Consider the following 22,851-nt stretch of genomic DNA (forward strand, 5'->3'; position numbering starts at 1 on the left):
CTCTCTCAGCGGCTGACGCGTTTGTTTTGTTTCAGGAGCCTTCCTGTTTACGATCTCTCTGTCTCGGCTTGTATGGCAGATCTTTCGTTTGCTTCGTTCTTTTGTATGCGATAGCTTAAAGCGTTAAATCTTATATTTATATATGGTATATATATATATAATCATAAATTTATATCTATAAATGCTAACTAATGCATTATTAGCCTAATGCTATTCTTCTTGAATTTGGATACATTTTTATCTATTTTTTAATCTATTGATTGATTTTTTCTTGTTTAATAAGAGGGATTTCTTCTTTTTGCATTTCCCTTTACCTCGTCTTACTTCTTTGGAAGCTTGAATTGCAAGTCAGTGGTTCCCTGTGGGCTCATTTCCAGTAATGATAATAATTACATACTTACCTTATCTTCCCGCCACTGGCCAGTGGCATAAGGCTGATACAGTTCCTCTCCATCGGTCTATATCCCGAGCCATTTCCCTCGCTACCTCTATGTTCTCGATTTCATCTTCAAGATCTCTGACAATGACGTCTATCCACCTCGTTCTTGGCCTACCCAGCGGTCTTTCTATTTGTATGCTCTCCTGGGGTCTCTATTCCCATCCATCCTCTCAACATGTCCAAACCATTTCAACCTTCCCCTCTTCAGCCTCCTAAATCTTATCCTGATGTCTTCATCCTAACAAAATCGTCCATTTAATGGTATCCTCCTCAGCAGCTTCATCTCAAAAGCATCTAACCTTCTCTCCTCTGTTCAGGTCAGTGCCAGAACAGTGTTTCTTCGATTCTGTGGACATTCAGCCGGAGATTTTTATCGCAGTGACTGTGAAACCAAATCAGCTGATGTCGAATACATCACTTACGAATCATTTGGAAGCCGTGACGTCACAAAATGCCTTGCCGCAGGTATGCATCTGTTTTATTTTTTCTGTAAAAGAAAAAACTATGGCGATGGCTTTTTGTCTGTCCGTCCGCACTTTTCCTTTCCGCCCTCAGATCTTAAAAACTGCTGAGGCCAACTGCAAATTGGTAAGTTGATCATCCACACTCCAGTCATCGAGCATACCAGTTTGCAGTCCTCTGGCCTCAGTACCTTTTATATGATTTAAGGTTAAAGGTAGCCATAATCGTGCTTCTGCCAACGATATAGGAAAAGCCACCACCAGGCCATGGTTAAAGTTTCATGGGTTGCGGCTCACACAGCATCATACCGAGACCACCGAAAGGTAGATCAGTTTTCGATGGCCTTGATTCTACGCTGCTGTAGCGGTTGTACAGAAAAATTCTCGATAGCGCCGAAGAAACTTTGGCGCATTTTTTACTTGTTTTCTTGTGCTCTTAATTTTTTCTCGTTTTTTGTAGTTGCTCTTGTCTTTTTTCACTTGACGTATGTGTTCTCTTGTAAAACTTTGCATTAGCTGAGGCTGGTGGGCAATGTAATGAGACTTTTCATAACCTAGCCGAGAGCTAGACCTAATCGGAGCCTCTTGTCTTGGTAATTAATGACAGCTGATGTCAAATGCTGAGTTTTTATTTATTTCCTGTGTTAAGCTTATGTCCACAACTGTTGAAGACGACTTATTAGCCTACTTCGTTTGTATCTGAGTTTACAAAATGTCTTTGTACAGCGTAAATAATGGCCTGTTTTCCTTGAGTATTGCAACATTGTTGCTCGAATTGGGTATGAATTGTTAGTTGGCCTGTTCATCTGTTTCTATCGAGTTTCCCTGTATCTCAAAATGGGCTCTTTTCTTTTCGTTTGTGAAGGCCAGAGCTCCAACATCGGCCTAATTCAGAGCTCTATCGGTTTAACCGCCAGCATCTCTGGTTGAAAAGTTGCCTGCGTGAACTGGGTCGCAAAAGCGCGCTCGGTTGTCCTGTGTATTCTTTGTGCCTTTTTCGTTGGATGAAAAGAAAATAAATAGTTTTGACATTTTCGTTCCATTATTCACTTGCGAATACATCATTAGAGGAGGATAAAAAGGCAGAGGAGAGAAAAAGAAATATCTAAAAGGGCCTTTGACTTTCAATAGGACATATTTTCCACTTGGTCACTCCCATTGTGTCTATCATTAGCCTATTGAATATCTATTGTGCTTGTTGAACTCGGGCTTCGGTAAAGAGGTGGCGATCAAAAAATTTCCGTCATTATTCTATTGCAGCGCCAGATGGGCTCTCTCTCTCTCTCTCTCTCTCTCTCTCTCTGGATGGATGGATGGATGGATACGATTTGTCACATATTGTATGTGTATAGGTGCAATTACTAGTAAAGCGCTCTCTCTCTTTTTCTTAGGTGGTTGGCGTTACATATTAATCATTTAGACTAAGAGAGAGAGAGAGAGACAGAGAGAGCTTCGTTAAATTCACATTGATCTGTGGCGTATCTGTCTCTATAACGGTGGCTGCCGTTTCAAAATTCTCTGGATTTCTTTCACTTAATCGGAGTTTAAATCTGTCTGTCTGTCTCTGTAATATATATATATATATATATATATATATATATATGTATATTATATATATATTAGTATCTATATATATAACATATAATATTATATTATTATAAACACACAAACCACATAGTCTCCGGCGTCAGTGACCCAATTTGGTGACACTCCAGATAACTTACCAAGAGGCAACAATCTCTCTCTCTCTCTCTCTCTCTCTCTCTCTCTCTCTCTCTCTCTCTCTCTCTCAGACGTATGTTTCAGAGATCACGTGCTGCATTGTCTGTACAAGCAGCAGCAAGCACAGCAGCAGCAAATCGCTGAAAGCACAGAGTAGAATCAGCAGCAGGTCGATGACGCAAACGGCCGCCGTGATCGCACACATATGTAGCTCAGTGAATTGCCTGAGATGAAGGCAGCATTATTATCTTGGCATCCAATTGCTTAGAGAGAGAGAGAGAGAGAGAGAGAGAGAGAGAGAGAGAGAGAAATTGGCCAGCAGCTGGGTCTTTGTTACAGATCAAAAGATGTCTTTACAATGCGAGGCGTGTTTGAAAGATTTAGTAAGACACCATCAATTAGATGGAGAGAGAGGCAGATTTAACCAGATAAATCTTTGATTTAAAAAGATAGTTATTGGATGTCAAACGGAGAGAGAGAGAGAGAGAGAGAGAGAGAGAGAGAGAGAGAGAGAGAACTTGCGAAACAGATAAAGAACTCAGTAATGTAATAGACAGGTAAAGAGATCGATAGCAAGAAAAGAGGCATAAGGGAGAAAGAGAGAAAGCCAGCAGTAAGAGAGAGAGAGAGAGAGAGAGAGGAGAGAGAGAGAGAAGAGGTGTCATTTTCAAATTTTCCACTTCACCCAATCAGACCCCAGCGACAGATGTGAGTCACCCAGTTCGGTCTAGCGAAGCCTTATTTGCTGCTGGACGGAGACAGAGCAAAACACCGAACTCATGCTTTCAGGGCAAAAGCCAGCTTTAATAATGCTGTATCAGGGTGAAGATGATGATGATGATGATGATGATGATGATGATGATGGTGGTGGTGGTGGTGGTGTTGGTGACGATATCAGAGAGAGAGAGAGATAGAGAGCTGACATAGACACGTGCTTCAAGCTTCATATTACTTTATTACTTCGTCCGTGTACACACAAATCTGTATGTATGTATGTATTATTATTACTATATATATATATATATATATATATATATATATATATATATATATATATATATATATATATATATATATCAGAGGCAAATGTTACATAGACACAAACAAAAATTCAATTAAAACCTAGATACCTACTGAACCAAGGTATATAGAATAAGGGCCATTCTATATACCTTGCTGTAAACATGATAAGCACCTGAAAAATAAGTCAGCAATGTTATAGAACTTGAGTAAACTAGTGTGGTTTAAGGATTTGCTCCACTTGGGCGGCAAATGAAAAGGAACTGTCACCGCACAATGAAAATATGGGATGGTTTGGCCCTGCAGGTGTTCTGATCTTCTTCAGAATAATGTACAAAGCCGTATCTGTGGAGAAGAGCTTGTTATGGGCATCTCTACCAAAATCCCACAGCGAGGTTTTCTTATACGAAGCTTGGTCTCAAGTTGCTAGGCTTACTATCAAACTGGAACTACGTATCCTGTTTCCTCAGTGAAAATTAGCTTGAAATGAGCGCGAAACACGAAGAGCACATAATATAAGCCTTTAGTTATTTATTGTAGGCTGATATTTTAAAATAAAATTTCGCTTCTGACAGAAAAAAAAAGGTAGGCCTACATTTAACTTAGGGAAAATTGGCTTGAAATGAGCAGAAAAGTGAAGAGCTGATGTAAGCCTGTTATACCTTGGTTTCCTTTTTTTTCTTCAAATCGTAGGCTGATATTTTGAAATGAAAATTTGGCTTCTGACGGCAGAAAAATTGCGAGCTTTACCATTGTTAGGACTAGCCAGTTGTTTCATGAAAAATTGGCTTCGTCGAGCAGGAATATGTGATCGTTTAAACTGTTTTCGCCGCAGCTTCACGAAATTCAACAAAGATGGTAAGCTACAATCGTAGACTTGTCTTCATGGTGGCAGTCTCAATATGAGCAAGAAGGAATATGGTAAGTTATAGATCTACTAAGCCTACTTGTTACGTTTCTCCGTACTATCTTGTCATAGCACGAGCAGGAAAATTAAAACGTGTACGAGAGATTTCCTCTGGATCTTGCAGTTAATATACTTAACAAAAATCATTACTTGTGCCAGTCATGTAGCGTGGACTATTCATCTAATCGACAAATGTTCATCCTGGATGGTAGACGAAGATAGAAAGGTAAGGTCCTCTAGCACTAGTGCCAAGCACAACCCACCTCTCTCTCTCGGGATTATTCTCGGCCTATGTTTTCCAAAATGCCGAAAAGACTCAATAATTCCAGGCCTGGAGGTGGTGACATGGACGCCCTATTGCGTCATAGCGACCTCGAGAAAAAGGAGTTCGAGGAACGGCGCACTGAATTCGGGAACCGGAGAGAGAATGCTTTGGCGCTTCTGGTGCGGCTTTTGTTGAACATCGCAGGCCGATTTCCCTTCCTTACTGTGGGCGTATTCCCTCGTGTGCCTGTGTGCAATTTCGGCTGGGGAACATATCTCTCTGTTTTGTCTTCTTCCGTCGTTTTCACTTTATAGTTTCTCTGGAAAAGGTCAGGTCAGGTCAGGTCAGGTCAGGTCAGGTCAAATGTCTGTAACCCCCCCAAAAAAAGAAAAAAAATACAGAGAATATGTGTGATTCTTCTGTTTTCAAGTCTTGCAGAAATTTGAAAAGCAATTACCAACACACATATGTTATGTATATATATATATATTATATATATATATATATGATATATATATATATATTATATATAAATATATATATTATAAATATATAGTTATATATATATGTATATATATAAAAATATTATATATATAATATATATATATATAAAATAAATTATATATATATACGTATGTATATATATATATATATATATATATATATATATATATATATATATATTATACGTATATATATATATATATAATATATATATATAATATATATATATATATAATATTATACATATCTATAGTGTATATATATACATATATATATAATATATATAATATATATGTATATATAGATTATATATATATTATAGATAATATAGATATATATATATACATATATATATATAGATGTTTATATTATATATATCTATATATCTATATCTATATATCTATCCATATATATCATATGTGTTATATATCCTATATAGATATAATATTAATAATAAATAATATATTATAATATATATATATGTGTGTGTGTGTGTGTTGTGTGTGTGTGTGTTCATTTTCTTTTCAAATTCTGTCACGACAAATTTGAAAAAATAATAATCACACACAATCTCCGCATTTTCGATTGCGTACTAAACTACACACTATACTCACAAGCAAACGTGAAAAGCGGACTTGTAGAAAACCCATATATGCGAACGTAAGAAGCGGACTTGTATTAGAATATACACACACACAAGTACGCGAAGGCTAAATTGCGCGTCAACCCGATCATTCCAGCAGCCAGAGCTAACGAGACGGGAGCGAGGTAGCAAGCAAGCACTCACGAGAAAAAGAAAGTGAGGCTTATGTCAACCCTCTCTGATAACGTATCGGAGACAACATTCCTTTCTCCAAAAACACCCGAGTTTATCGCTGTTTTTAATCTCCGTGTGGTCGATAAGACTATAAGTCTTTTCCAGAGAGAGAGAGAGAAAAGGTATTCATTATCTGGTAATCATGACAGAGCAGAATACAGATTTTAGGCCGAGCGCTGGGACTTGTGAGGTCATTAAGCGTCGAAAGGGAAATTGACAGTAAGGAGAGTTGAAAGATACATAACAGGAGGCAAACCTCAAAGCAGTTGCACTATGAAACAATTGCTAGAGAGGGTGGAAAGCCAGATGGAGGAAGGGACTATGAACGCATGTGCGATGAAAGGAATGAAATAGGTGGCAGCTAGGGGCCCAAGGGACGCTGCTAAGACGTTTCAGTAATGCCTACAGTGCACCACGTGAGGGGCACTGATGGCACTACCCCTCTAGAGGGGAGTAGAGAGATAACGGTCACGCGTAAGACGTCGAGAGAGGCAATAACCCAGCCGCACCTAATCACTTTATCACATTTGATGATCCATCAGTCGAGAAAAATGGGGAAAAACAAGACCCCTTCTCTTCTGACGTCATCACTGAAAGGTAAAAGAATGCCATTTCACTATCACCTGACTTCTTGGCCGTCTCCTGAAAGCGTTTTTATTTTATTTTATTTTTTATTTTCTATGAAAGAAAGCGATTGACGTGGCTATTTGTCTGTCCGTCCGCCCTCAGATCTTATAAACTTCCGAGGCTAGAGGGCTGCAAATTGGGATGAGCGCCTCAGTAGCGTGGTTGGTATGGTATTTGCTTCCCACCTCGGTGGTCGCGGGTTCGATTCTCGGCCATTCCACTGAGGAGTGACAGATGTGTATTTCTGGTGATAGAAGTTCACTCTCGACGTGGTTTGGAAGTCACGTAAAGCCGTTGGTCCCGTTGCTGAATAACCACTGGTTCCATGCAACGTAAAAACACCATATAAACAAAACAAACAAACAAAACCAATTGGTATGTTGATCATCCACCCTCCAGTCATCGAACATACCAAATTGCAGCCAAAATGGACCTTGGTTGAAAGTTTCATGGTCCGCAGCTAAGAGTTTCATGCGCTGTATCTGAGAATTTCACACAGCATTATACTTTGTATAGTAGGCCGATTGCACCGAGGAAACTTCAGAGCATTTTTTTTTTGTTTGTTTTTGTTTGTTTGTTTGTTTTAATTCTACCCCATGTGGTTATGAGAACCACTTGCTGCGGGTATGGGACTTGACCTCTGGATATTTGTATATATTTAATATAAATGTTTCAATGTATACATGGGTACATTTTGTAAATAAACAACTATAAAACTACAAATACTTTTGATTTTCTTATATATTCTATTCCTAGCTATTCATGCATAAAGTATGTCTATTAACTAAGTTTATTCAGTCATATTGTCAACAAATAGGACTCGAGTGGACTTAAGCAAAGGGGGTATGGAACCATATTGGGCAATTTTGGGGACTGGAGTCATCAAAGGTGTCAACCTGAGCAAGTAAGGCGGAAGGGGAATTTGTGCCCTTTTCTAGCCCAGGCCAGAAAAAAAAAAAAAAAAACTCAAGGAAGAGGGAATGTGAAGATTGAGCAATTCTTAATGTTTAAATTTCAATCAGTCATTATCACAATACTTCAGCTTTGTTTTTTACATGTTTTGTTCTACATTCTTTTGTCCTTTGTGGTATTTTGAAAGCTTCGTTTTTTATATATATTTCAGTGCTCAAAGTATTAAGGTTTAATTCTGAATCATTTCTATGTTTTAATGTTTGTGTTTACGTTTACACTTTCGTGATTTTCTTGAGGAAAACAGTAAATGTTTATTTCACATTTTATAATGTGTAATGTCTCAATATTAATTTTCTCTATCTTTTACCTTTTCGTGATTCAATTGTAACATTAAAAGCTATATTGTAAGTTTTCAATATGTAATTTGGTTTTCTTTGAATGACCGTATTTAATTTTCAGGATGTAAAACTTTTACTACTTATATTTTGCTTGAAAATATCAAGATTAATAACGTTTACTTTTTTCATATTTTACATAATAAAGAATTTGCAAGTCACATCCGATTTGCAATGGAGTACCAAAGAGATAAAAATATTCCACTGATATTTGAGATTCTAGAAATATTTTAGATACAGATATTTTTCAGTGCCTTGTCTATCCTATAACCTCTAGCCCTTTCTTATGCTTTTCAGTAATATCTGTAACTCTCAGTACCTTTTTCAGTAATAACTGTACTTTTCAGTGCCTTTTTCGGTAACAAATGTACCTTTTAGTACGTTTTCAGTAATAACTGTGCCTCACAGTATCTTTTTCAGTGATAACTGTACTTTTCAGTACATTTTCTCAGTAATAACTGTACTATTCAGTACATTATTCCGTAATAAATGTACCTTTTAGTACCCTTTTTTCAGTAATTTTGCTACCCTATTTAGTAATAACTATACCTTTCAGAACCTTTTTCATTAATAAATGTACCTTTTAGAACCTTTTTCAGTAATAATTGTACCTTTCAGAAACTTTTCAGTAATAACTGTCCATTTCAGTACCTTTTCAGTAAAACTGTACATTTCAGTACCTTTACAGTATACGGTCCTTTCAGACCTTTTCAGTAAATAAACTGTAGCATTTCAGTACCTTTCAGTAATACCTGACCTTTCAGTACCTTTTCAGTAATAACTGTACCTTTCAGTATCTTTTCAGTAATAACTGTACCTTTCAGAACCTTTTTCAGTATATCTGTATCTTTCAGATAATTTTCAGTAATAACTGTAACTTTCAGAACCTTTTCCTAGTAATAACTGTATCTTCCAGAACCTTTTCAGTATAACGTATCTTTCCAGAACCTTTTCAGTAATAACTGTACCTTTCAGAACCTTTTCAGTAATAACTGTACCTTTCAGAACCTTTTCAGTAATAACTGTACCTTTCAGTATCTTTTCAGTCATAACTGTATATTTCAGTACCTTTTTTAGTAATAACTGTACCTTTTAGTACCTTTTTCAGTAATAACTGTATCTTTCAGATCCTTTTCAGTAATAACTGTATCTTTCAGAAACTTTTCAGTAATAACTGTACCTTTCAGAACCTTTTTCAGTACTAACTGTATCTTTCAGAACCTTTTTTCAGTGATTAACAGTATCTTTCAGAACCCTTTCAGTACTAACTGTATCTTTCAGAACCTTTTAAGTAATAAATGTACCATTCAAGATTCTGCCTTAATGTTAAAACTGGGCTTTTAAATTACTGGTTCTTTAAAAGGCTTACGCTTTCCTGCTTGATTGAAAAAAAAAAATATTATTATCAGGAGGAACAAACCCATAGGGAACATTGACTGAAATTTATGCCTTCTAAGACTGTGTTGATGATTTGCAAGAAATAACAAAAAGCAACAGGAAATACTGAAAGACTCTAGAGACCAGTTATTAGAAACTTAAAAAAATCCTTTTCAAATCTCAGCTTACAGTTTTCTTGAAAAAAAAACTATTGTGCCGGCTTTATCTGTCCGTCCGCACTTTTTTCTGTCCGCCCTCAGGTTTTAAAAACCAATGATGCTAGAGGGCTGCAAATTGGTATGTTGACCATCCATCCTCCAATCATCAAACATACTAAATTAAGGTGCACTAGCCTCAGTAGTTTTTATTTTATTGATGGTTAAAGTGAGCCATAATCGTGCGTCTGGCAACGATATATATAGGCAAGGCCAACAATGGACCGTGGTTAAAGTTTCATCGGCCGGGGCTCATACAACATCATACTGAGACCACCGAAAGAGTTCCATTTTCGGTGGCCTTGATTATACGATATACAGAAAACTCGATTGCGCCGAAAAAACGTCGACACATTTTTAACTTGTTTATTTATTACACTACCTGACATATAGAGAGCTTTTTTCAAGTGTCTTGTATTATAATGTTTTACTGGCCTTTTTAAGTTCCCTCTTATTGCTAACAGTGGCCTTTTTAAGTTCGCTCTTTCAAGGCTAAAAGTGGCCTTTTTAAGTTCCCTCTTATTAATGCTAACACTGACCTTTATAAGTTCCCACATTTAATGATAACACTGGCCTTTGTAAATTCCCTCTTTTGATGATAACATTGGCATTTATAAGGTCCCTCTTTTAATGATAACTCTGACCTTTTATAAGTTCCCTCTTTTAATGATAACACTGGCCTTTATAAGTTCCCTCTTTTAATGTTTACACTGGCCTTTTAATAAGTTCCCTCTTTTAATGATAAACCTCGGTCCTTTATAAGTTTCCCTCTTTTAAATGTTAACACTGGCCTTTATTAATTTTCCCCTTGCCCCTTTTAATGATAACTCTGACCCTTTTAATTAAGTTCCCCATCTTTTTAATGATAACACTGGCCTTTTATAAGTTCCCTCTTTTAATGTTTTTTAACTCTGGCCCTTTATAAGTTCCCCTCTTTTAATGTTAACACTGGGCCTTTATAAGTTTCCCTCTTTAAATGATAACCAATGACCTTTATAAGTTTCCCTCTTTTAACTGGTTAACACTTGGCCTTTTTAATTAAGTTCCCTCTTTTAATGATAACACTGGCCTTTATAAGTTCCCTCTTTTAATGATAACACTGACCTTTTATAAGTTCCCTCTTTTAATGATAAAACTGGCTTTTATAAGCTCCCTCTTTTAATGATAACACTGGCCTTTATAAGTTCCCTCTTTTAATGATAACACTGGCCTTTATAAGTTCCCTCTTTTAATGATAACTCTGACCTTTTATAACTTCCTCTTTTAATGATAACACTGGCCTTTATAAGTTCCCTCTTTTAATGTTAACACTGGCCTTTATAAGTTCCCTCTTTTAATGTTAACACTGACCTTTATAAGTTCCCTCTTTTAATGATAACTCTGACCTTTTATAAGTTCCCTCTTTTAATGATAACACTGGCCTTTATAAGTTCCCTCTTTTAATGTTAACACTGGCCTTTATAAGTTCCCTCTTTTAATGATAACACTGACCTTTATAAGTTCCCTCTTTTAATGTTAACACTGACCTTTATAAGTTCCCTCTTTTAATGCTAGCACTGCCTTTTCAAGTCCCCCCTATTAATGATAACACTGGACTTTTTAAGTTCCCTCATTTAATGTTAACACTGGACTTTTTAAGTTCCCTCATTTAATGTTAACACTGGACTTTTTAAGTTCCCTCATTTAATGTTAACAATGGACTTTTCAAGTTCCCTCTTTTAATGTTAACACTGGACTTTATAAGTACCCTCTTTTAATGTTAACACTGTACTTTTTAAGTTCCCTCTTTTAATGTTAACACTGGACTTTTTAAGTTCCCTCTTTTAATGTTAACACTGGCCTTTATAAGTTCCCTCTTTTAATGTTAACACTGGACTTTTTAAGTTCCCTCTTTTAATGTTAACACTGGCCTTTATAAGTTCCCTCTTTTAATGTTAACACTGACCTTTATAAGTTCCCTCTTTTAATGTTAACACTGGACTTTTCAAGTTCCCTCTTTTAATGTTAACACTGGCCTTTTAAGTTCCCTCTTTTAATGTTAACACTGGACTTTATACTCCCGCCCCTCTTTTAATGTTAACACTGGACTTTTTAAGTTCCCCTTTTAATGTTAACACTGGCCTTTACAAGTTCCCACTTTTATGTTAACACTGGACTTTTTTAGTTCCTCTTTTGAATGTTAACACTGGCCTTTTTATTTTAAAGTTCCCTCTTTTAATGTTACACTGGCCCTTTTTATAAGTGGCCGCCCTCTTTTTAAATGTTAACACTGGCCTTTATAAGTTCCCTCTTTTAATGTTAACACTGTCCTTTATAAGTTCCCTCTTTTAATGATAACACTGGCCTTTATAAGTTCCATCTTTTAATGTTAACACTGGCCTTTATAAGTTCCCTTTTTTAATGTTAACACTGCCCCCCTTTTTTTTTTTTTTTATGAAATAGTACCCTATTTAATTTTGTTTAACACTAGGGTTTTTATAAGTTCCCTCTTTTAATGATAACACTGGCCTTTATAAGTACCCTCTTTTAATGATAACACTGGCCTTTATATTTACCCTCTTTTAATGATAACACTGGCCTTTTTGATAAGTTCAACCCTTTAATTGATACACTGGCTTTTTGTTTTAACTTCCCTCTTTTGATGATAACATTGCCCTTAATTAATGTTTCCGTTTTTTAATGATAACACTGACCTTTATAAGTTCCCTCTTTTAATGATAACACTGGCCTTTTTAAGTTCCCTCTTTTAATGTTAACAATGGACCTTTTTAAGTTCCCTCATTTAATGTTAACACTGACCTTTATAAGTTCCCTCTTTTAATTATAACACTGGCCTTTATAAGTTCCCCCTTTTAATGATAACACTGGCCTTTTTAACTTCCCTCTTTTGATGCTAACATTGGCCTTATTAAGTTCCGTTTTTTAATGATAACACTGACCTTTATAAGTTCCCTCTTTTAATGATAACACTGGCCTTTTTAATTTCCCTCTTTTAATGATAACACTGGCCTTTTTAAGTTCCCACTTTTGATGATAACACTGACCTTTTTAAGTTCCCTCTTTTAATTATAACACTGGCCTTTTGAAGTTCCCTCTTTTAATGATAACACTGGCCTTTTTAAGTTCCCACTTTTGATGATAACACTGACCTTTTTAAGTTCCCTCTTTTAATGATAACACTGACCTTTATAAGTTCCCTCTTTTAATGCTATCAATGGCCTTTATAAGTTTCCGCTTTTAATGTTAACACTGGCCTTTATAAGTTCCCTCTTTTAATGTTAACACTGATCTTTATAAGTTCCTTCTTTTAATGATAACACTGACCTTTTTAAGTTCCCTATTTTAATTATAACACTGGCCTTTATAAAGTTTCCCGCCTTTTAATGTTAACACATTGGCCGCTTTATGAAAAGTTCCCTCTTTTCTTTTAATGATTACACTGGCCTTTTTAAGTTCTCTCTTTTAATGATAACACTGGCCTTTATAAGTTCCCTCTTTTAATGTTAACACTGGCCTTTTTAAGTTCCCTCTTTTAATGATGACACTGACCTTTTTAAGTTCCCTCTTTTAATGATAATACTGACCTTTTTAAGTTCCCTCTTTTAATGATAACACTGGCCTTTATAAGTACCCTCTTTTAAAAGTTAGCGAACCTGGCCTCGTTGTGAACGTTTCCCCCCTTTTAAAGTTTGTAACAGCCCTGGCCCTTTATAAGTTCCCTCTTTTAATGCTATCAATGGCCTTTATAAGTTCCCTCTTTTAATGTTAACACTGGCCTTTATAAGTTCCCTCTTTTAATGTTAACACTAGCCTTTATAAGTTCCCTCTTTTAATGATAACACTGGCCTTTTTAAGTTCCCTCTTTTAATGTTAACACTGACCTTTTCAAGTTCCCTTATTTAATGTTAACACTAGCTTCTATAAGTTCCCTCTTTTAATGATAACACTGGCCTTTCTAAGTGCCCTCTCTTAATGATGTCATTGTTTTTTTAAGTTCCCTCTTTTAATGATAACACTGGACTGGCCTTTTTAAGTTCCCACTTTTAATGATAACACTGGCCTTTTTAAGTTCCCTCTTTTAATGATAAAACTGGCCTTTTTAAGTTCCCACTTTAAATGCTATCAATGGCCTTTATGAGTATCCTCTTTTAATGTTAACACTGGCCTTTATAAGTTCCCTCTTTTAATGCTATCAATGGCCTTTATTAGTACCCTCTTTTAATGCTAACTCTGGCCTTTATAAGTACCCACTTTTATTGTTAACACTGGCCGTTATAAGTTCCCTCTTTTAATGCTAACACTGGCCTTTATAAGTTCCCTCTTTTAATATTAACACTGGCCTTTATAAGTACCCTCTTGTAATGTTAACACTGGGCTTTATAAGTACCCTCTTTTAATGCTAACACTGACCTTTATAAGTACCCTCTTTTAATGTTACCACTGGCCTTTATAAATTCCCTCTTTTAATGCTATCAATAACCTTTTATAAGTTCACACTTTAAACGTTAACACTGGCCTTTATAATTCCCTCTTTTAATGTTAACACTGGCCGTTATAAGTTCCCTCTTTTAATGTTAACACTGGCTTTTATAAGTTCCCTCTTTTAATGGTAACATTGACCATTATAAGTTCCATCTTTTAATGTTAACACTGGCCATTATAAGTTACCTTTTTTAATGTTAACACTGGCCTTTATAAGTTCCCTCTTTTAATGTTAACACTGGCCTTTATAAGTTCCGTCTTTTAATGTTAACACTGGCCTTTATAAGTTCCATCTTTTAATGTTAACACTGGCCTTTATAAGTTCCATCTTTTAATGTTAACACTGGCCTTTATAAGTTCCTTCTTTAAATGGAAACACTGGCCTTTATATGTTCCCTCTTTTTAATGATAACACTGACCTTTATAAGTTCCCTCTTTAAATGATAACACTGGCCTTTTTAAGTTCCCTCTATTAACGTTAACACTGACCTTTTTAAGTTCCGTCATTTAATGTTAACACTGACCTTTATAAGTTCCATCTTTTAATGCTAACACTGGCCTTGTAAGTTCCCTCTTTTAATGTTAATACTGGCCTTTCTAAGTTCCCTCTCTTAATGATAACACTGGCCTTTTTAAGTTCCCTCTTTTAATGATAACACTGGACTGGCCTTTTTAAGTTCCCACTTTTAATGATAACACTGGCCTTTTTAAGTTCCTTCTTTTAATGATAACACTGGCCTTTTTAATTTCCCACTTTTAATGCTATCAATGGCCTTTATAAGTACCCTCTTTTAATGCTAACACTGGCCTTTATGAATTACCTCTTTTAATGTTAACACTGACCATTATAAGTTCCCTCTTTCAATGTTAACACTGGCCGTTATAAGTTCCCTCTTTTAATGTTAACACTGGGTTTTATAAGTTCCCTCTTTTAATGGTAACACTGACCATTATAAGTTCCCTCATTTAATGTTAACACTGCCCGTTATAAGTTCCCTCTTTTAATGTTAACATAGCCTTTATAAGTTCCCTCTTTTAATGTTAACACTGGCCTTTATTAGATCCCTCTTTTAATGTAAAAATTGGCCTTTATAAGTTCCCTCTTTTTAATTATAACACTGACCTTTATAAGTTCCCTCTTTTAATGATAACACTGGCCTTTTTAAGTTCCCTCTTTTAATGATAACATAGTTCCCTCTTTTAATGATAACAAGGGCCTTTATAAGTTTCCTCTTTTAATGCTAACACTGACCTTTATAAGTTCCCTCTTTTAATGATAACACTGACATTTATAAGTTCCCTCTTTTAATGCTAATGCTGACCTTTATAAGTCCCCTCTTTTAATGATAACACTGAGTTTTATAAGTTCCCTCTTTTAATGCTAATGATGACCTTTATAAGTACCCCCTTTTAATGTTAACACTGGCCTTTAGAAGTACCCTCTTGTAATGTTAACACTGGCCTTTATAAGTTCCCTCTTTTAATGCTATCAATGGTCTTTATAAGTACCCTCTTTTAATGCTAACATTGACCTTTATAAGTACCCTCTTTAAATGTTAACACTGCCCTTTATAAATTCCCTCTTTTAATGCTATCAATATCCTTTTATAAGTTCACTCTTTAAATGTTAACACTGGTATAATTCTGTTTATGTTAACTGGTTCCGTTTATCACTTTTAATGTTAACACTGGCCGTTATAAGTTCCAGCTTTTAATGTTAACACTGGCCTTTATAAGTTCCCTCTTTTAATGGTAACACTGACCATTATAAGTTCCCTCTTTTAATGTTAACACTGGCCTTTATAAGTTCCATATTTTAATGTTAAAACTGTCCTTTATAAGTTCCCTCTTTTAATATAAACACTCGCCTTTATAAGTTCCTCTTTTTAATGATAACACTGACCTTTATAAGTTCCCTCTTTTAATGATAACATAGTTCCCTCTTTTAATGATAACAAGTGCCTTTATAAGTTTTCTCTTTTAATGCTAGCAATGACCTTTATAAGTTCCCTCTTTTAATGTTAACACTGACTTTTATAAGTTCTCTCTTTTAATGCTAATGCTGACCTTTATAAGTTCCCTCTTTTAATGTTAACACTGACTTTTATAAGTTCCCTCTTTTAATGCTAATGCTGATCTTTTTAAGTTCCCTCTTTCAATACTAACACTGACCTTTATAAGTTCCCTCTTTTAATGATAACACTGACCTTTATAAGTTCCCCCTTTTAATGCTAACACTGACCTTTATAAGTTCACTTTTTTAATGATAACACTGACCTTTATAAGTTCCCTCTTTCAATGCTGACACTTGCCTTTTTAATTTCCCTCTTTTAATGATAACACTGACCTTTATAAGTTCCCTCTTTTAATGATAACACTGACCTTTATAAGTTCCCTCTTCTAATGCTAACACTGACCTTTTTAATTTCCCTCTTTCAATGATAACACTGACCTTTATAAGTTCCCTCTTTCAATGATAACACTGACCTTTATATGTTCCTGTTTTTAATGCTAACACTGACCTTTATACATTCCCTCTTTTAATGCCAACAATGACCTTTATAAGTTCCCTCTTTTAATGCTAACACTGCCCCTTTTAAGTTCCCTCTTTTAATTCTGAAATATACCTTTATAAGTTCCCTCTTATAATGATGACACTGACCTTTATAAGTTCCCTCTTTTAATGCTGACACTGACCTTTATAAGTTCCCTCTTTTAATGCTAACACGGACCTTTATAAGTTCCCTCTTTTAATGCTAACACTGACCTTTATAAGTTCCCTCTTTTAATGCTAACACTGCCCTTTATAAGTTCCTGCTTTCAATGCTAACACTGGCCTTTATAAGTCCTGTCTTTTAATGCTGACACTGACCTTTATAACTTCCCTCTTTTAATGCTAGCACTGACCTTTATAAGTTCCCTCTTTTCATGCTAACACTGACCTTTATAAGTTCCCTCTTTTAATGATAACACCGGCCTTTATAAGTTTCCTCTTTTATTGCTAACACTGACCTTTATAAGTTCCCTCTTTTAATGATAACACTAACCTTTATAAGTTCCCTCTTTTAATGATAACTCTGGCCTTTATAAGTTCCCTCTTTATGATAATACTGGCCTTTTTAAGTTCCCTCTTTTAATGATAATACTGACCTTTATAAGTTCCCTCTTTTAATGATATCACTGACCTTTATAAGTTCCCTCTTTTAATGATAACACTGATCTTTATAAGTCCCCTCTTTTAATGATAACACTGGTCTTATTCAATTCCCTCTTTTAGTGCTAACACTGACCTTTATAAGTTCCCTCATATAATGCTAACACTGACCTTTATAAGTTCCCTCTTTTAATACCAACACTGTCCTTTTATAAGTTCCCACTCTTAATGCTAACACTGACCTTTATAAGTTCCCTCTTTTAATGCTAACACTGACCTTTATGAGTTCCCTCTTTTAATGCTAACACTGACCTTTATAAGTTCCCACTTTTAATGCCAACACTGACCTTTATAAGTTCCCTCTTTTAATGCTAACACTGACCTTTATAAGTTCCCACTTTTAATGCTAACACTGACCTATATAAGTTCCCTCTTTTAATGCTAACACTGACCTTTATAAGTTCCCTCTTTTAATGCTAACACTGACCTTTATAAGTTCCCACTTTTAATGCTAACACTGACCTTTATAAGTTCCCACTTTTAATGCTAACACTGACCTTTATAAGTTCCCTCTTTTAATGCTAACACTAACCTTTATAAGTTCCCACTTTTAATGCTAACACTGACCTTTATAAGTTCCCTCTTTTAATGCTAACACTAACCTTTATAAGTTCCCACTTTTAATGCTAACACTGACCTTTATAAGTTCCCTCTTTTAATGCTAACACTAACCTTTATAAGTTCCCTCTTTTAATGCTAACACTGACCTTTATAAGTTCCCTCTTTTAATGCTAACACTAACCTTTATAAGTTCCCTCTTTTAATGCTAACACTGACCTTTATAAGTTCCCACTTCTAATGCTAACACTGACCTTTATAAGTTCCCACTTTTAATGCTAACACTGACCTTTATAAGTTCCCTCTTTTAATGCTAACACTAACCTTTATAAGTTCCCACTTTTAATGGTAACACTGACCTTTATAAGTTCCCTCTTTTAATGCTAACACTGACCTTTATAAAATCCCTCTTTTATTGTTAACACTGTCCTTTATAAGTTCCCTCTTTTAATGTAAACACTGACCTTTATAAGTTCCCTCTTTTTAAAGATAACCTTGACCTTTATAAGTTCCCTCTTTTAATGATAACACAGTTCCCTCTTTTAATGCTAACACTGACCTTTATAAGTTCCCTCTTTTAATGATAACACTGATCTTTGTAAGTTCCCTCTTTTAATGATAACACTGACCTTTGTAAGTTCCCTCTTTTAATGATAACACTGACCTTTGTAAGTTCCCTCCTTTAATGCTAACACTGACTTTTATAATTATCCTATTTTAATAACACTGACCTTTATAAGTTCCCTCTTTTAATGCTAACACTGGCCTTTATAAGTTCACTCTTTTAATGATAACATTGACCTTTATAAGTTCCCTGTTTTAATGCTAACACTGGGCTTTTAAAGTTCCCTCTTTTAATGATAACACTGACCTTTATAAGTTCCCACTTTTAATGCCAACACTGTCCTTTTATAAGTTCCCACTCTTAATGCTAACACTGACCTTTATAAGTTCCCCCTTTTAATGCTAACACTGTCCTTTATGAGTTCCCTCTTTTAATGCTAACACCGACCTTTATAAGTTCCCACTTTTAATGCTAATTCTGACCTTTATAAGTTCCCTCTTTTAATGCTAACACTGACCTTTATAAGTTCCCACTTTTAATGCTAACACTGAACTTTATAAGTTCCCTCTTTTAATGCTAACACTGACTTTTATAAGTTCCCTCTTTTAATGCTAACACTGACCTTTATAAGTTCCTACTTTTAATGCTAACACTGACCTTTATAAGTTCCCTCTTTTAATGCTAGCACTGACCTTTATAAGTTCCCTCTTTTCATGCTAACACTGACCTTTATAAGTTCCCTCTTATAATGCTAACACTGACCTTTATAAGTTCCCTCTTTTAATGCTAAACACTGACCTTTATAACCCCGTTCCCTCTTTTGGTTTAATGCTAGAAAACTGACCTTTATAAGTTCTACTTTTTAATGCTAACACTGACCTTTATAAGTTCCCTCTTTTAATGCTAGCACTAAACTTTATGAGTTCCCACTTTTAATGCTAACACTGACCCTTAGAAGTTCCCTCTTTTAATGCTAACACTGACCTTTATAAAATCCCTCTTTTATTGTTAACACTGTCCTTTATAAGTTCCCTCTTTTTAATGATAACACTGACCTTTATAAGTTCCCTGTTTTAATGATAACACTGGCCTTTTAAGGTTCCCTCTTTTAATGATAACACTGGCCTTTTAAGGTTCCCTCTTTTAATGATAACACTGGCCTTTTAAGGTTCCCTCTTTTAATGATAACAAGTGCCTTTTTAAGTTTCCTCTTTTAATGCTAGCAATGACCTTTATAAGTTCCCTCTTTTAATGATAACAAGTGCCTTTATAAGTTTCCTCTTTTAATGCTAGCAATGACCTTTATAAGTTCCCTCTTTTAATGATTACACTGACCTTTATAAGTTCCCTCTTTTAATGCTAATGCTGACCTTTATAAGTTCCCTCTTTTAATGTTAACACTGACTTTTATAAGTTCCCTCATTTAATGATAACACTGACCTTTATAAGTTCCCTCTTTTAATGCTAATGCTGATCTTTTTAAGTTCCCTCTTTCAATACTAACACTGACCTTTATAAGTTCCCACTTTTAATGATAACACTGGCCTTTATAAATTGTCTCTTTTTAATAATAACACTGATCTTTATAAGTTCCTCTTATAATAATAAAAACTGGCATTTTTGAGTTCCCTCTCTAAATGATAACACTGGCCTTTATAAGTTCCTTCTTTTAATGATAACATTGGCCTTCTTAAGTTCCCTCTTTAATGATAACACTGACCTTTATAAGTTCCTTCTTTTAATGATAACACTTGTCTTTTTAAGTCCCCACTTTTAATGTTACACTGGCCTTTTTAAGCTCCCTCTTTTAATGCTAACACTGGCCTTTATAAGTTCCCTCTTTTAACTGATAACACTGGCCTTAAGTTCCCTCTTTTTAATGATAACACAGTTCCCTCTTTTAATGCAAACACCTGACCTTTATATGGTTCCCTCATTTAATGATAACCACTGACCTTTATAAGTTGCCCTCTTTTAATGATAATGCTGACCTTTATAGTCCCTCCTTTTAATGATAACACTGACCTTTATAAGTTCCCTCTTTTAATGGTAATGCTGATCTTTATATGTTCCCTCTTTTAATGAAAACACTGGCCTTTATAAGTTCCCTCTTTGATGTTACACTGGCCTTTGATAAGTTCCCTATTTTAATGCTATCACTGACCTTTATAAGTTTCCTCTTTAATGCTAACACTGACCTTTATAAGTTCCTGTCTTTTAATGATAACTTACCTTTATAAGTTTCCCTATTTTAATACTAACACTGACCTTTATAAGTTCCCTCTTTTAAAGATAACATTGACCTGTTATAAATTTCCTCTTTTAAAATGCTAAAAAATGGAACCTTTGAATAAGTTCCCTCTTTCAATGCTCATCACTGATCCTTTATAAGGGCCCTTGTTTTCTTTTAATGATAACACTGTCCTTTTACAAGGTCCCTCTTTTAATGATATCACTGACCTTCTTTATAAACTCCCTCTTTTAATGGATAACACTGACATTAATAAGTTCCTCTTTTAATGTATAAACACTGACCTTTTAAAATCCCTCTTTTAATTGAACACTAACCTTATAATTTCCCTCTTTTAATGGATAACACTGCCCTTTTTAAGTTCCCTCTTTTAATGAAACTCTGGCCTTATAAAGTTCCCTCTTTTAATGATAACATGACCTTTATAAGTTCCTCTTTTAATGATTAAAACTGGACTTTATAAGTTCCCTCTTTTAATGATAACACTGGCCTTTCTAAGTTCCTATTTGAATGATAACAACTGACCTTTATAAAAGCCTTGTTCCCAAATCTTTTTAATTGATACTGACCTTTATAAGTTACTCTTTTAATGATAATCACTGACCCTCTTATTAAGTTCCCTTTTTTCCCTTTAATGAATAACACTGTATTTTATAAGTTCCCTCTTTTAATGAATAACCACCCTTGATTTTTATAAGTCCCCTCTTTTAATGATAACACTGGTCCTATTAAATTCCCTCTTTTAGTGCTAACACTGACCTTTATAAGTTCCCTCTTATAATGCTAACACTGACCTTTATAAGTTCCCACTCCTAATGCTAACACTGACCTTTATAGGTTCCCTCTTTTAATGCTAACACTGATCTCTATAAGTTCCCTCTTTTAATGATAACACTGACCTTTATAAATTCCTGCTTTTAATGCTAACACTGACCTTTATAAGTTCACTCTTTTGATGCTAACACTGAAATTTATAAGTTCACTCTTTTAATGATAACACTGACCTTTATAAGTTCCCTCTGTTAATGCTGTCACTGGCCTTTTAATTTCCCTCTTTTAATGATAACACTGACATTTATAAGTTCCCTCTTTTAACGATAACACTGACCTTTATACGTTCCCTCTTATAATGATACCACTGGTCTTTTTAAGTTCCCTCTTTTAATGATAATACTGAGCTTCATAAGTTCCTTCTCTTAATGATAACACTGGCCTTTATAAGTTCTCTCTTATAATGATAACACTGAACCTTTATAAGTTCCCTCTTTTAATGCATAACACTGGCCTTTTCACGTTCCCTGTTTTTAATGATAACACTGGCCTTCTGAAGTTCCCTTTTTTAATTATAACATTGGCCTTTTTAAGTTCCCTCTTTTTAATACTAACTGTGGCCTTTTTAAGTTCATTCTTTTAATGTTAACACTGGCCTTTTTAATTTCCCTTTTTTAATACTAACAATTTTGATTCTAAGACTGACGTTTACCTCCTATTTAAAGCTTAAAATGACCATTATTAATTTTTCCCCTTATTTTTGGTAACAATTTTTTTTTCTTCTCAACTAGCACGAAGCACTGTAGCTAAGAAAACATAGGCCTATAAACCTACGCTTGATTCTGATCCCTATTAGACTGTCATCATGGAGTCCTCTTTGTCTAATGGTAATTTCTCACTATATCTATATACTATATATATATATATATATATATATATATATCTATATATATATATATATAATATATTATATATATATATTATATAATATACATATATATATATATATATATATATATATATATATATATATATATATATATAGAGAGAGAGAGAGAGAGAGAGCAGAGAGAGCGAGAGAGAGAGAGAGAGAGAGAGAGAGAGAGAAGTCTTTGTTTATTTCTCGTCTTACCCGTCAGTCATGTTATTAATTTCGTTTTTACTTGTTCTCTCTCTCTCTCTCTTCTCGTCCCTCGTTCCTCTCCTCTCCTCTCTCTCTCTCTCTCTCTCTTTCTCACTCCGTATGATGTAAAATTCTTCCCCGAGTATCAGATGGAAGGAATGTGCCCTTTTTTCACGCAACACCAAAACAACTTTCACTAAAGGGTTGCCAACGCTTGTGATTCAGA

At 34.8% G+C, this 22,851-nt stretch overlaps 1 protein-coding gene across 1 annotated transcript in view; it reads right to left on the bottom strand.

Annotated features, from left to right (window-relative positions):
• LOC135200157 (VIP36-like protein) overlaps window positions 1-6,083 on the bottom strand; it is a 139,880-nt gene extending 133,797 nt beyond the window's left edge. Inside the window, exon 1 of the mRNA XM_064228509.1 lies at window positions 5,933-6,083. The gene's annotated coding sequence lies outside the window, so the exon portion shown is untranslated. The remainder of the gene's footprint in view (window positions 1-5,932) is intronic.
• Between the last annotated feature and the right edge of the window lie 16,768 nt (window positions 6,084-22,851).

Source organism: Macrobrachium nipponense, chromosome 26 (genome assembly GCF_015104395.2).
Source record: "Macrobrachium nipponense isolate FS-2020 chromosome 26, ASM1510439v2, whole genome shotgun sequence".
NCBI lineage: Eukaryota > Metazoa > Arthropoda > Malacostraca > Decapoda > Palaemonidae > Macrobrachium > Macrobrachium nipponense.